This window comes from Podarcis muralis, chromosome 5, assembly GCF_964188315.1.
Source record: "Podarcis muralis chromosome 5, rPodMur119.hap1.1, whole genome shotgun sequence".
In the NCBI taxonomy this organism is placed as follows: Eukaryota; Metazoa; Chordata; class Lepidosauria; order Squamata; family Lacertidae; genus Podarcis; species Podarcis muralis.
Window position 1 is genome coordinate 6,250,686 of NC_135659.1, and position 15,285 is coordinate 6,265,970.

The window sequence follows — 15,285 nt, forward strand, 5'->3', positions numbered from 1 at the left end:
GTTGCATACTTGTGCAGGCCCACTTAGGATAGGATGAACAAATACATTTGAGTTATACAAAAGAAGGGGGAACAATTGGCTTTATTCACACCTTTTTCACATACTGTATTTACCATGAAGTAACTCTAAGCTCATCTACTCTGTGAGAAGTGTGTATACTGGTGTTACACTGGTTTCACTATCATGGTGTCCCCAAAATAATCCTGGAGGCTGGAATTTGAGAAGGCTGCCAAGGTTTGTAGCCCCGATAATCTAGGGGTTGGCTAAATTGGCCCCCACCAGGGGCACAGGCCAGGGAAGGATGCAAAAATTGTGCCTCTCTTGGCACTTTGGTTGAGGAATCTGGATGCTGGCATGGGCCGCGGCAGCAGCCATGCAGAGCCCCCTCCCCAGTCAGCCAGCAGCACTGGCAGTTAGTTTGCGTACTGGGACTCCCCATGAGGATGCCACTGCTTGGCCCTCCATCCTAGTGCAGCTGCTGCTCCCTCAGCTTGCCCTGAGAGCCGCCTTTCAGCTGATGAAACATCAGGCGAGGCTCTTTATATACCACAGCTGAGTCGCTTTCCCCAGTTTCTTTCCTGCCTTGCCCAGTTTCCAGTGTGCAGGCCACTGCATATTTACCCCAGACAGCAAGGGCCACTGGCATAAGCAGGACTTACTTCTGAATAAAGAAGGTACTGGGGCACAACCTCCAAGTTAGTGCCTTTCTGCTGGTGCCTCATCGGAAGTAATGAAAAGGCAAGCGAGGATTGCAACAAGAGTAGCTTAATTTTTAGTGGGTGCAATTTGGTTGCTGTTTTAGTTTAACTTGGAACATTTGCAATTTACTGTACAATTAGAAATGAACAGTACAGACTGCAGTCATTTTAACCGTTTTAAAATCATCCTCCAGGATATTCTGAACCATTCCCCTACGGCTCCCAGCATGCAAAATGCACCCCATCATCAGGCACTCCGTGTTCTTATGCTAAGGATACTGAAAGTGAAAAGGACTTTTCAAAGAAGGATAGATTTTCAAAGACATTGATAGCAGTTAGATACCTGTCTAGCAGTGACTGAAATCAGTAGAGAATAAGAAGTTAATTGGAGTGGGCATATTTTAAAATCTTCCTCTTGGCTGGCGTGATCCAGGGAAGTTTCATGCCAGTCATATCCACCATGTCAAGTGGCAATATGAGAGAAACACTGGCAGCCAAGAAGAGAGAGAGAGAGAGAGAGAGAGAGAGAGCGAGCTGTGGTGCTTACCAAGCAGGGCCAACCCGAGACATTTTGGCACCTGAGGCAAAACTCAGAAGGACACTTTCCACATTTGTACAGCACCAAGCACTCACCAGCAATAAGCATGATGATAATGATATTTGTGCATTTCTACAGCACTGGACACCTGGTAGCAATTATAATAAAGAAATATATTCATGTTTGTATATCACCAAGCCCTCACCAATATCCTGCCAGCATGGCCAATGGTCAGGGATAGCATGAAGAGGCAGTGTGGCATAATAGAGTGATGGACTAGGGCCTGGGAGACCAGAGTTCAAATCTCCACTCTGTCATGAAGGATAACCTTGGGCCAGTCTCTGTGTGCCTAAACCTACCTCACAGGGTGGTTGTGGGGATTAAATTACAAGGGGAAGAATCCATGTGCCCCCTTTGAGCTCCTGGGATCAGAAGACAAACGCAATAAATATATTGTAGACTTGAAATAGGAAGTCCTCTCTCTGTGTGTTTGCCTTGCTGCCTCCTTCCTTTCCACAGGAACCTCTAGGAAGCCCATAGCGCCTCACTATGGTATACTCTAAGAAGCAGTGGTTCTCAAGACTTTCAGGCATAAGAGTCTTACCCAGCCCAGCAAGGAAATGGGTTGTGCAAAAGAGAATTCAACTGGAGGAGGCGAATGAGTGAGCAAATTGGCAGGCTAGGAAGGAGGACGATTTGGTGTGGGTGTGGCCGCCTGGACAGCAGGAAGCCTTTTTGACATGAGGCAGCACCTGGGGGGGGGGATGAAGCAGAGAAGCTACTGCCCTACACAGCAGCTATGGTGACCCTCACCATGTAAATAAAGCAGCTTCCTCTTCCTCTTCTTCTTCCTTGGTGCTGCCTTCCTTGGTTGCTGCCCAAGGTGTCCACTTCTCCCTGCCTCATTGCTGGGCCAGGTCTGTTTCCAAGGAGCTCAGTTAAAGCGAAGAATTCAAAATGAAGATTTGATTGCTGACAAACTAGGCTCTTCCCTGCCTGGTCTTTAATATAATTTATCTTCCTTGATAATATCAGCCTTTTTAATATCCATTTCTTCAAGCCTCAGGGGAAGCCAGAAAAGTGATACAGGGGGGATTTTTTTGCATGCAGAAATAAAAAGGTCCACCCACCATTGAAAAGATGGGACATTTATCCAAGCCACCTGGGTGAAAATGATTTATGGAACTCCAGTGAAGGAAGGGGGGAGCACAAAGATTGGGAAATGAAATTGGGAGGTACCACAAGTCCTGGAATAGAGAGAGGGGGTTGATTATCCAAGGAACTCAACAAATGAAACGGATTTGTAAAAATGTTACATGAGGGGGGGGGAATATATGAGGCACTACACTTCTGTAAAACAAGAAAATCCTTAATAAAATATATATTAAATAAAAGAAGAAGGTACTATTATCCTTGTGACAACTTACCAGAAGGTAGGAGAAGAGCCTCCTCAAGGGTGCTGCAGTGGTGAATGAGAGAATTAATTAATTAATGGCAGGCAGCCTGGTTGCCCTGTCTATCATCTAGTTTTCACTGAGCAGGAAGCCTGTACAGTGGTACCTCGGGTTAAGTACTTAATTCGTTCCGGAGGTCCGTTCTTAACCTGAAACTGTTCTTAACCTGAAGCACCACTTTAGCTAATGGGGCCTCCTGCTGCTGCCGTGCCACCGGAGCCCGATTTCTGTTCTTATCCTGAAGCAAAGTTCTTAACCTGAAGCACTATTTCTGGGTTAGCGGAGTCTGTAACCTGAAGCGTATGTGACCTGAACGGTATGTAACCCGAGGTACCACTGTACTGCTTCAAGGTAGGCAACTCTCCTCCATATAATTATTGCCTATATTTCATTTGCAGAGAGAGAGAGAGAGAGAGAGAGAGAGCGCACTCCCTACTCTCCCTCTAATCGTGAATGCATGTAGGTTGGGGCAGCCCTTCAACGACATGGCTGCAGTCGCAGCACACATTTAAAACACACTTGTTCCACTTTAAGAGTCATGGCTTCCCACCACCAAAGAATCCTGGGAACTATAGCTTCTTTAGCATCACCTAACAACTCTCAGATAGGGATATGGGTGGCACTGTGGGTTAAACCACTGTGCCGCTTGGGCTTGCTGATCGAAAGGTCAGCAGTTTGAATCCCCATGACGGGGTGAGCTCCCGTTGCTCAGTCCCTGCTCTTGCTAACGTAGCAGTTCGAAAGCATGTCAAAGTGCAAGTAGATAAATAGGTACCACTCTGGCGGGAAGGTAAACAGCGTTTCTGTGTGCTGCTCTGGCTTTGTCAGAAGCGGCTTAGTCATGCTGGCCACATGACCCAGAAGCTATACACCAGCTCCCATGGCCAATAAAGCAAGATGAGCACCGCAACCCCAGAGTCGTTCGCAACTGGACTTAATTGTCAGGGGTCCCTTTACCTTTACCTTTACCAACTCTCAGCTTCCTCAACAAACTACAATTCCCAGTATTCTTTGGGGAAGGGGGGGGCATGACTCTTAAAGTGCAATAAGTATGTTTTTAATTACAGATAGGTAGCCGTGTTGGTCTGCCATAGTCAAAACAAAAAAAATTCCTTCCAGTAGCACCTTAAAGACCAACTAAGTTAGTTCTTGGTATGAGCTTTCGTGTGCATGCACACTTCTTCAGATACATGCACACGAAAGCTCATACCAAGAACTAACTTAGTTGGTCTTTAAGGTGCTACTGGAAGGAATTTTTTTTGTTTTGACTATGTTTTTAATGTATGCTGTGGCCACAGGTCATCTGTTCATGCAAATCATGCGCATCAGGGGCTTTCATCTACGGGCACAACAAGCAGTACCTGCTCTGGAAAGGCCCAAGATATTTTTGGAGCTTCCTGTACTACCTGGTTTCTTTCTCCAGTGCTTAAATAAAGTTTAAACCCATAGACAACCCTCCACAGGTACCGAAAGCCTAAGGTGAGGCTCTGAGAAATATCACCTAGTTCCCAGGGCCATATCTAAAATGGTGAAAATGAACGCTGGCTTGACTAGTGCCCTAGCAATGGACATGAGCTGATCTGCAAAAGGAGAGGGCCTGGCCTAGAGAGATGCCAAGCCTTATCACAACCCCCAGGTAAGCTTGGGGAACAGCAGGGTGGAGAGAGAAGTAACTGAAGTAGACCTCTGACTTTTTTTGTCTTCCAGGCAGTACGAAGGCCCTCGCCAATGAGGCCGGATGAATGAAGGCATGTTGTGCGCTGCTGCTGCTGGTGGTTTTGAAACGACATGGTGCCCAACAATATAATATGCAGCGCAAATGCTCCTCAGTGCCTGTTTGACAAATCTATTATGTGCGAAGCAAATGCTGCTCCACCAGTAGCAAGATTCTCTGCACAGATATTGCTTCTACTTAGAAAATTGAGAGCACCCGGTGTGTTCATATCCATACGCTTAATAATAATAATAATAATAATAATAATAATAATAATAATAATAAAAGTTTTTGTATACCCTGCCTTTCTCCCCAACTGGAGCATAACGTACTTACATATAAAATAAGAACAGCTAAAACCATAGAAAAAGAATCATTAAAGAATACATTGATAGAACTTAAACGATAGACACATATAAAATATCTTAAAGCCATACAAATAATCACAATAAAAACAGCGCAGCACCCTTTCATTAAAAGCAGTCAGTTCCCCAAAGCCTGTTGGAACAAGAAGATCTTCACTGACTGGCAGAAGGACAGCAAGGAGGGAGAGTGTCTAGCTTCTCCAGGGAGAGAGTTCCAGAGTCCAGGAGCAGCCACCGAGAAGGCCCTTTCCTGTGTCCCCCACGTGTGCCTGCAAGGGTGGTGGGACTGAAAGAAGGGCCTCTCCTGGAGATCTCAGAAGCCAGATATGTTCACAAGAGGAAATATGGTCTTTCAGAGAGCTTGGACCTAGCCTGTGTGGCGCTTTATAGGTTATAACCAGCACTTTGAGTTGTAGCTGGGCTGTATCTAGACATGTCAAAGAAGCAATTCAGGTAAAATCATACGGGGAAATCCGGTAGGGAAAGACGGGACTCCACAGCGCCATCTGGTGTCACAGTGTTATATTGCATATACAACACATATAAAACGCTTTTTCTTTGCCAATCTAGCTGAGTCCCTGGAAACAGACTGGCAGCCTCTGGAGCTTTTGTAAGCCATACAGTGAATGCATGTGTTGTTGAATGGACATTGGCAGACAAGGGTAAAGGTAGGATTTGAATTTAGTTCCAAGTATTTCCCACCCGCCCCCCTCATTGAGCCAGGAATTCACACATTACCTTTGACAGGTTAGTTGCGGCTCTGGTCGCCCTAACAGACGATCTCCACAGGCAGCTGGGCCAAGGCGGGTCGGGGCTACTGATTATTTTAGACCTGTCAGCAGCCTTTGACATGGTCGATCACGAACTCCTGGAGCACCGCCTCGCCGGCGTGGGGATCCAGGGCGCAGTCCTTCAATTGCTGCGCTCATTTCTCTCTGGTCAGGGACAGAGGGTGGCACTTGGGGGGGAACTGTCGTCACGCCACTCCTTGGTGTGTGGAGTGCCGCAGGGTGCTATACTCTCCCCGATGCTTTTCAACATCTTTATGCGCCCCCTCGCCCAGCTTGTCCAGAGTTTTGGGTTGGGCTGCCATCAGTATGCTGATGACACCCAACTCTATCTGTTGATGGATGGCCATCCTGACTCGGCCCCAGACACACTGATCAGATGTTTGGAAGCTGTAGCTGGATGGTTGAAGTTAAATCCTTTGAAGACAGAGGTCCTCTGGCTGGGACGGGACGATATGGGATTGAGGGGGCTACTCCCATCTCTTGTGGGGGCACAATTAGTGCCAGCACCGTCCGTTAAGATTTTTGGTGTAATCTTCGACACTTCCCTTTCCATGGAGGCGCAGATTGCAGCTATAACAAAGGCGGCATTTTTTCATCTCTGCCAAGCTAAGCAGTTGGCTCCTTACCTCTCTTGCCCTGACCTAGCCACTGTGATCCACGCGACGGTCACCTCCAGACTGGATTATTGTAACTCGCTCTACGTGGGGCTGCCCTTGAGACTGGCCCAGAAACTCCAGCGGGTGCAGAATGCCGCGGCGAGACTCCTTACGGGGTCCTTGCTGCAGGATCACATTCACCCAGTGCTATACCAGCTGCACTGGCTCCCGGTGGATCAGGATCAGGTTTAAGGTGCTGGTTTTAACCTTTAAACTCTATACAGCCTAGGACCCTCGTACCTACGGGACCGCCTCTCCTGGTATGTCCCACGGAGGACCTTACGGTCTTCAAACAAAAACATCTTGGAGGACCCGGGCCACAGGGAGGTTAGGCTGGCCTCAACCAGAGCCAAGGCTTTTTTGGCTGTGGCTCCAATTTGGTGGAACGCTCTGTCACAAGAGACTAGGGCCCTGCAGGACTTGGCATCTTTCCGCAGGGCCTGCAAGATGGAGCTGTTCCACCAGGCCTTTGGCCAGGGCACAGCCTGACCCCCTCCTTTGGCAATCCTCACAGAACTCTAGCCCAATGGTTGCCATTAATTTGATTTGAACTGATTTTATAATGAAATGATTTTAGAATGTTGTGTTATTTTATTGTTGTTAGCCGCTCTGAGCCCAGCTTCGGCTGGGGAGGGCGGGATATAAATGGATTATTATTATTATTATTATTATTATTATTATTATTATTATTATCTGATCGGACCTGCCTGGGAAGGAAGGTGGAGCAAGCGAAGTTTAGTTATCCTAATGCCTGTTTCCAAGCCAAGACTCGTAAAATCCTGGAATGGCTGGGGAAATAGAGGCAGCAAAGGGCACAGGAGAGAGAGCAGCAAGAGAACTTTTATGCTCCTCAAGAGGGGAAGCTCTCACTCTAATGACACAAAATCCCCGCATCAGGGATGCAGCAGTAATTTATGGAGAAGCAGAGAATGGTCAGCTTTGACACCCACGAACAGGAGATGTCAGCTCGACATCTGTTCCTGACACTTCAACAACTAATTATTTCTCCACACGCTGCGGTCAGGTTGCCGGAAAAGCCCTGGGGTGGTCTCGGCCCTGTCAATAAATCCACATTGGACTAGCTAAAACAAAAATAATAAAAGGCTTCACGACTGACATCAAACAATCAATTGAACTTTGTGAAGGTCACCCAGAGCCAGAAGGAAGGAGAGGGGAGAGGAAGGGAGGGGAAGGGAAGGAGTTTGGGGGAGACTCCTACGCAAAGGAAAATACAGAGCCAAAATGAGCACTGCCAAATTGGAGCCTCCTAAGAGATGTGACCCCAGAAAGATCACAAGCTTGATTTGTGAGGCGAGAGAGAAGGGAAATAATTAAATTCATTATAACATAAAATGCCACTGAAATGGGGAAGCTGCAAGGATTAAAACCACCCACCTTTTTATCCCCAGCTACTAAAAGCTCAGTGCTCACAGTCACATCCTCTCTACGCATATGGGACATGGTGTAACCAAAAATAAGCCCTTTTGACCCCATTAGATTTCACAGGGGAAATAGAAGTTAGCACTTAAACCAATGGGACTCATAAGGACTTAACTTTGACTGGATTGTGCCCTTCGTACACTGCATGTGTGAAGGCAAGACATGGGTGTTTGCAAACATGTATATCATGCAAGTACTTGCCAGGAAGGAAGCCTTGATTGGTGGAGTTGCCAGCAGATCCAAGTTAACCAAGTTAACCTCAGTGCATATGTGATGGTTGTGTGAGGAAGGCCTGAGTTCAAATACTGCCAGAGTCAGATTTCCCCTACCTGGTACCCTCCAGATTACAACTCCCAGCAACCCCAGCCAGCCTTGTCATGAACGCAGAGCAAGGTGAATTCGTTTTCTACTTCTTATATGTGGGAAACGGAATTCCTCAGCTGTAGGCTTGCCATACGTCTGGAATATAACCGGAGGAAATAGTGTTTGGGGGGAATTTTGGAAAATCAGCAAAATGTCCGGGATTTTGAGGTTGATTGCCTTAAAAAAGTTCTGCCAGGGAACTGCCATGAGCTCAGAGGCGGGAGGTGGAAGGGCAGTTGGGTTACAGGGAGCTGCCAAAGATCATGAGAAGCAGCTCGTCCTCCGAGGAGGAGCGAAGCCACGCCTCCCAGTGGGGAAGGGATGCAGGGCTCGGAAGATGCAAGGGAGAGCCGCAACACCGAACCTGAGCAAAGTGGGGGGAAGCAGGTCCCCCTTTGCCCATGCCCTCTCTGCGCAGAAGGCTTACGCGCAGAGAGGGGAGGAGTAGGATGGGGGTCAAAAAACTGCTCTGCTGGCGAAAGTTTAAGGACCGCCCACTCCCAGATTCTGCTAGCGACTGAGCAGACATGGAATTGAGTCGATCAGCATTGTGAACATTTTGGACAGATAATAAAGCCTTGAAAAGACAACCATGCCGGCACACATAACAAGTTCCCAACTTTGTTTTTCCCCAAAAAAAACTTTTGTGTCCTGGATTTTACTTCTAGAAATATGGCAACCCTACTCACCTGCAGTTTTATGTGACACACCTCCACCTCGGGTCTAGATCAAGCCAAAGACAAGCCATAAGAGAAGGATATAAGCTGCTGGGAATCACAAGTGGGGAAAGTGCTGTCATACTCAGGTTCCGCTTGGGGACATCCCATTGTCATCTGATTGTTCACTGTGAAAACAGGATGCTGGACTAGATGGCCCTTGGCTTGATCCAGGAACGCTCTTCTTGTTTTCTTGCTTTTGCTTTTACTGCCCTGTTTTCTAATCTTCTCTCAGCTGTGACCAGCAACGTAGACTAAAAGAAATTCTTCCAAAATCATACAGCTACAAAATGCCTAATCCATATTCATTATGCAGATTCATGGAAACAGAACCATTTTACATAGATTTTATTTTCTAGTAACAGATTTTGAGGGGACGGGGAGAACAACACATACTGGTAATTTCAAATTCCCAGGGAACTCAGTAGGTGAAGCACAGTTCAGCAAATCTTTTTTGTATTTCTACAATCTAAGCCTTAAAAGGTAAAGGTAAAGGTACCCCTGCCCATACGGGCCAGTCTTGACAGACTCTAGGGTTGTGCGCCCATCTCACTCAAGGGGCCGGGGGCCAGCACTGTCCGGAGACACTTCCGGGTCATGTGGCCAGCGTGACATCGCTGCTCTGGCGAGCCAGAGCCGCACACGGAAACACTGTTTACCTTCCCGCTAGTAAGCGGTCCCTATTTATCTACTTGCACCCGGGGGTGCTTTCAAACTGCTAGGTTGGCAGGCGCTGGGACCGAACAACGGGAGCGCACCCCGCCGCGGGGATTCGAACCGCCGACCTTTCGATCGGCAAGCCCTAGGCGCTGAGGCTTTTACCCACAGCGCCACCCGCGTCCCTAATCTAAGCCTTGTTGAAGGTCTAAATGCATTTCCCCCCTACGAGATCAACCATAACTCATATGAGATTACAGCCTTCTCATAAACTCTTTCACTTCTCATGTCACCAAAAACATTACAGGGAGTCTAATAACCATAGTATATTAAAGGGGGATTGATTGATTGATTGATTGATTGATTGATTGGTGGGTGGTGGTCATGAAAGTGGCTGAACAATGCTGATGTTGCAAAAGAGAGTAACAGAACAATCTTCCACATGTCTACTTAAATCCCATTGTGTTCAGTGGGGCTCAGTCAGAAGTATGCATAGAAATGCAGCCTGAGCCCTTCTGTTGCCATTTGTTAGGCAACTCTGATGTCAGAGACAGACCCAACAGTGGAGGGGAGCTTAGGAAAAGGGAGCCCGGAGTGAAGGGAGGGGAGTGAGAAGCAGGAGCCCGAAGAACGATAGGCAGAAGAGCTGGAGGTGGTCATTTGAGAACAAGGAGGCAAAGGACCATTTGAAGGATGAATGGATGGATGGATGGATGGATCTGAGGGAGTCTAGAAAAGGTGCAGGCAGAAGACCCTGAGAATTAGGGTATTTAGAAAAGAAAGAATGTGAGAGGGGAAAACAGGAAGAGAGTGCAAGGAGGACCAGAAACAAGAAGAGGAAAGTCTGGGGAAGAGTCAGAGGGGCAGCAGAGGAAGGCCTAGAGCAGAGCTTTCCAAACTTTTCATGTTGGTGACACACTTTTTAGACATGCATCATTTTGTGACATAGTACTTAAGTTTTACTATCAAACTGGGGGTTAAACTAATCCCTTTCCAGCCCCGGGAGGAGCATTCAGAGCATTCTCACAATGTACTAATGTGTCACAACACACAGTTTGGAAAGCTCTGACCTAGAGGCTAGGAAATAAGGTTTAAGGGATCAGCCTTGCTCACATCTAAAACCTGACGTCTCCTCAGACGAGGTGCAAGGAGAGCCAGATTGTCTAGCAGATCTCCACACCTCAAGGAGCCATCAAATTTAGAGATCTCTAAACTTGTTATCTTGGTTCCTGGCCAACTCTCAGACAGATAGGCGGACACACACCTCATCTTCCCCAGGGCCACAAGAGCAAAGGAGATGATGAACCTGGCAGGACCTTCAAAGCTGGCTAGCTGTACATTAGGTTACTCAGGAGGAGGAAGTTAATCGAAGCACCTGCTCCGATCAAGACCTGCCTGTCCCAGAATGGGGCAGAGCCACTAGCTCCTATATAATTCACTGCTCAAGCTTCCTCCTAGGCAGGGGAGGCCTCTCTCATGGGCAAAGTGGGGCACAGTCCCACCAAGATTCTGAAACCTCCAAAGGCATGATGATCCAGTCTTTCTTCTGTCATCCACAATATTATCAACAGGTTTCTAATGACTGAGTGGCATCTGCCCATCTTTTCTGCTTAGCCAGTTATAAAAGTCTCTAGCAGTTGATCCCACAAGTTGCTCTCTCCCCTGTGTAAGTAATACTGAGAAACAAAGAAACAAAAAGATACAAGGCAATCTCTGAGGAAAAAGAGTAAACGGCTAGAGTTGAGTGGTAATAATTTTTGTGTTCAGTGACTAAGTTCCTATTCGTTTCAATGGTGCTTGTGCAGGAGATAATCCTGGCCGACCATTGTGTCCCATGGTTTTAATCGCTTGGCACTCCATTGCTGCAGACACCACATCGACGTGCTGAGATTAACCCACGCTTCCAAACTACAAAATGACAAAAACTCTGCTTTGTGAAGTTTCTGAGAAATGGCTTCATAAAAACGATGGCTGAAAGGATCAGGTTCAGACTTCAGTCAAACTCCCCACAGAGCCATCAGTATTCAGCAGGGTGTGATAAATTCATTTCCAAAAGTACCAGCATACCCTTTTAGCGCTGCTATTATCAAGTGCAATTCATTGAAATGTTACAGCATTATTAAAGGGCATATTAGAGCAATTAAAACCTACAGTCAGATCCAGAATCCAATACTGAGAAATGAAAATTTGACAGCCCTGGGTGGCTGAAGTGATGAATGCTCTCTCCAGGCATAAGGACACAATTGCATTATAGATCAGGCAAGGATTGATAAAAGGGGAGGAGTTAGAAGAATGTAAGAAACTGCTTCATCCACCCCAGTATTGTCGAATGTAATTGGCAGCAGGATTTGTACAGCATCTTCAAGTGGTCAGAGCATTTCTTGCTCATTATCTTAGAAATCATTCTAAGAACCCTTTAAGGTGAGGTAGCCAATGCCGTGCCCTCTGGGTGCGGTGGACTGCAATTCCCATCAGCCAATGGCTCATGAGTGTTGTAGTCCAAAACTTCTAGAAGGCACCATGTTGACTACCCTGCTTAAAGATCGGCCGCACTGTTCATTTGCACCATATTGCACTCGGTTGGCTTGCTTAGAGCCATCTAGCGTCTTCATGACAGTGGGAAGATATGAACCAGGAGGTAAACTGAGATGACAGGGATTGAATGCCTTCACCAACCTGGTGCCTCCAGATATTTTGGACTACAACACCCATTGGCCCCAGGCAGCCCAACGGCCAGAGATTATGGGAGCTGTAGTCCAGCAAGTTCTGGAGGGCTACACATTCCCCAGCCATGGTCTACATGCAAGCTATGTGTTCTATCGCTAATCCAAGGACTCTCATAATCTGCGATTCAGGCTCTTTTCTCTAGAGCAGGGATGTGACCCACCAGGTGTCGCTGGACTACAATTCCCACAATCCCATGGGCTGATGGGAGTCCAACAACCTCTGGGAGACCAGAGATGTTCCATCCCTGATCTAGAGGAGAGGAAAGGATGTGCTTTGGGTAGACTCAGGGACCAGCTGTTGTCAAAACCTTAAAATAAAGGTTTATTCTCCTCAGTGGGCAGAGGGTATCAGGCAGGAGTTACTCCTCTATTTACACGGCTGCAAGCATAGGGGATCCCAGTGTAGTCAGTGCCGACTACATATAACTGTTTGCATATTCCAAGAAGAAAGAGTGAATACTTGTATTTTTTATCTATTTAACAAAAATTAAATACGGTACTGCTTGATTGTGAGAAAACCTCTAACCAGTTTACAAAAATTATAAAACAAACATAGATGGTGGAATTTAATGTCTTACTCGTTCAGTTGTTATATCTTCCCAAGCATTCCAGTTTCCCAGGCAGTTTCCTCCCTTTGTGGGTTCACCCTACCCTCCACCCAAACTGATTTTGGGGTGTACGGGTAGAGGAGGAGAAGGCAAAATCCTCATTGTGCGAGCAGAAACCCTTACGCATGGCTTCTGCTGATGGGGCTGGTTAGGTGAATCCTGCTTCCTGAGAAAACACAGTTTAAAACAGGCATTAAAAACATTCAAAAGATTATTTAACCCCACAGTTGCTAAAAAGATGAAACACATGTAACCTCTACATGTCTGGATAGGTTTGTAATAATTATTGGGCTCTTCCCTTGCTTCCAACTTTTTAATCCCAGCTATTGAATATCATTTTGTAGACGGCATTAAGAAAATCGGAGACAGAAGTTGGTCTCTTCGGGCTAACTGATCCTGTAACACACACCCCTAGGGGGTTTATGGAGACATTTAATAAACAAGAAAACAGCAGTGAGCTTAAAAACCCCTCTGGGATGTTTTAGGATGCTGCTAATGTGTAGACATACGGTGTCCCAGCTCTCTCCACCAACCACTTTAGTGTGGCTTTCTCCTTATGAGGAAGTCTGAGGCAAGGCCAGTCGTCATGCCAAATATTTTCCCAGCACTGGAACGGCAGAGGCAGGACAGAAAGCGAGTGTTGTTGGACAAAGAGTCCTAGCATAAGGTTTAGTGATGGCAGGAGCTCATGGATCAGCCAATGGGGAGATCTGTTGCCTCCTTTATTCACAATGAAACCCTTATAGCTTCCCTGGAACTGCTGGATTAGACACACCTGTAAGTCTGATTCAGCAGGGCTGTTCTTATGTTCTTTGCATAAGTTGTAAGCTTAGAAAAAGAAGAAGTCTGGGATTTGTGCAATTGCAGTTCTCTGGTTGGTTGGTTCAGCACAGGGGTGGCCAAAGTGGTGCCCTCCAGACAGGCTGCCGCTGTCATTAGGTCAACGAGGCAGCTGCCCAGGGCACAGAGCTCAGAAGGGCACAGTACTGACTTTTCAGGGGCGCAGTTTACTACAGATTGGTTTTCGTTAGAAATTTCTGATCATATTTTACCTTGATTTTGTATTTTGAAGAATCTTATCATTTCTGAAGTAAGGTAGTAGAGTTGATTGGAGGTTAAATACACACACAGAGAGAGTGAAAGTGCATTTAATTTTAAATCTTGCAGTCACATCTTAATCTTATTTAGAAAATGTATTCATTTTTCTAGTGAGCCGTGGCTGATGAAAAATGACGATCTGCAGCTCAGTACCGCAGATGAAAAGCAGAAAGGGCTAAACAGGAAGGAAAGCAAGAGGAGTTCTTCCTGAAAAACCTTTCTACACAGGAAGCAACCGAAGAACAAGAATATGACTGTATTCTTGTTGAAACTAGCACGGAGGAAGCTGAATGTTGGCGCTCCTATTACAAATGACATAAACCTTAAGATATATGTTTCATAAATTGGAGATATTTCTGGAAAGCACACAAAGGAAAAAGAGGATGTCTAGAAAAATGAGAGTACTGCAAAGTCTGCAAAAGAAGACGGCCTTGTGCCTGATTTGAATTACAGGGACCCTGCTAACCGGCCTAACAATTGCAGTGATAATTTGCAGCAGCATATAATGCAACATGGACCACAGCAGGTGGTACCACATGATTTTTCCAAAGGCTATTAAAAACAGAAGTTTTTCTCCAATGTGCTACAAGAATGATGGAGTGTGCCATCAATGGTTGATATATTCAGCCTCAAAATATGTGTATTTTTGTTTTCGCTGTAAGTTGTTCAGCAAAAAGGGGAAAAAAGTGCATCAACCCTACAAGATACAGGTTCAAAAGACTGGGAGAACTTTGGAGGAATTTGGTCTTCACATGAGAGGAATACTGACCAACTATTAGACTTGCAGAGAACTTTTTTTAATTTTTAAAAAAACTTTTATTGAATTATTGTTGTTGTTGTTGTTGTTGTTTAGTCGTTTAGTCGTGTCCGACTCTTCGTGACCCCATGGACCAGAGCACGCCAGGCACCTCTGTCCTCCACTACTTCCCGCAGTTTGGTCAAACTCATGCTGGTAACCTCGAAAACACTATCCAACCATCTCGTCCTCTGTCGCCCACTTCTCCTTGTGCCCTCCATCTTTCCCAGCATCAGTGTCTTCTCCAGGGAGTCTTCTCTTCTCATGAGGTGGCCAAAGTACTGGAGCCTCAGCTTCACGATCTGTCCTTCCAGTGAGCACTCAGGGCTGATTTTCTTAAGAATGGATGCGTGTGATCTTCTTGCAGTCCATGGGACTCTCAAGAGTCTTCTCCAGCACCATAATTCAAAAGCATCAATTCTTCGGCAATCAGCCTTCTTTATGGTCCAGCTCTCACTTCCATACAACACTACTGGGAAAACCATGGCTTTAACTATACGGACCTTTGTTGGCAAGGTGACGTCTCTACTTCTCAAGATGCTGTCTAGGCCTGTCATTGCCCTTCTCCCAAGAAGCAGGCGTCTTTTAATTTCGTGGCTGCTGTCACCATATTGAATTATTATGCAGATACAAATGAAACAAAGTATACAAACATTTCAAATGAA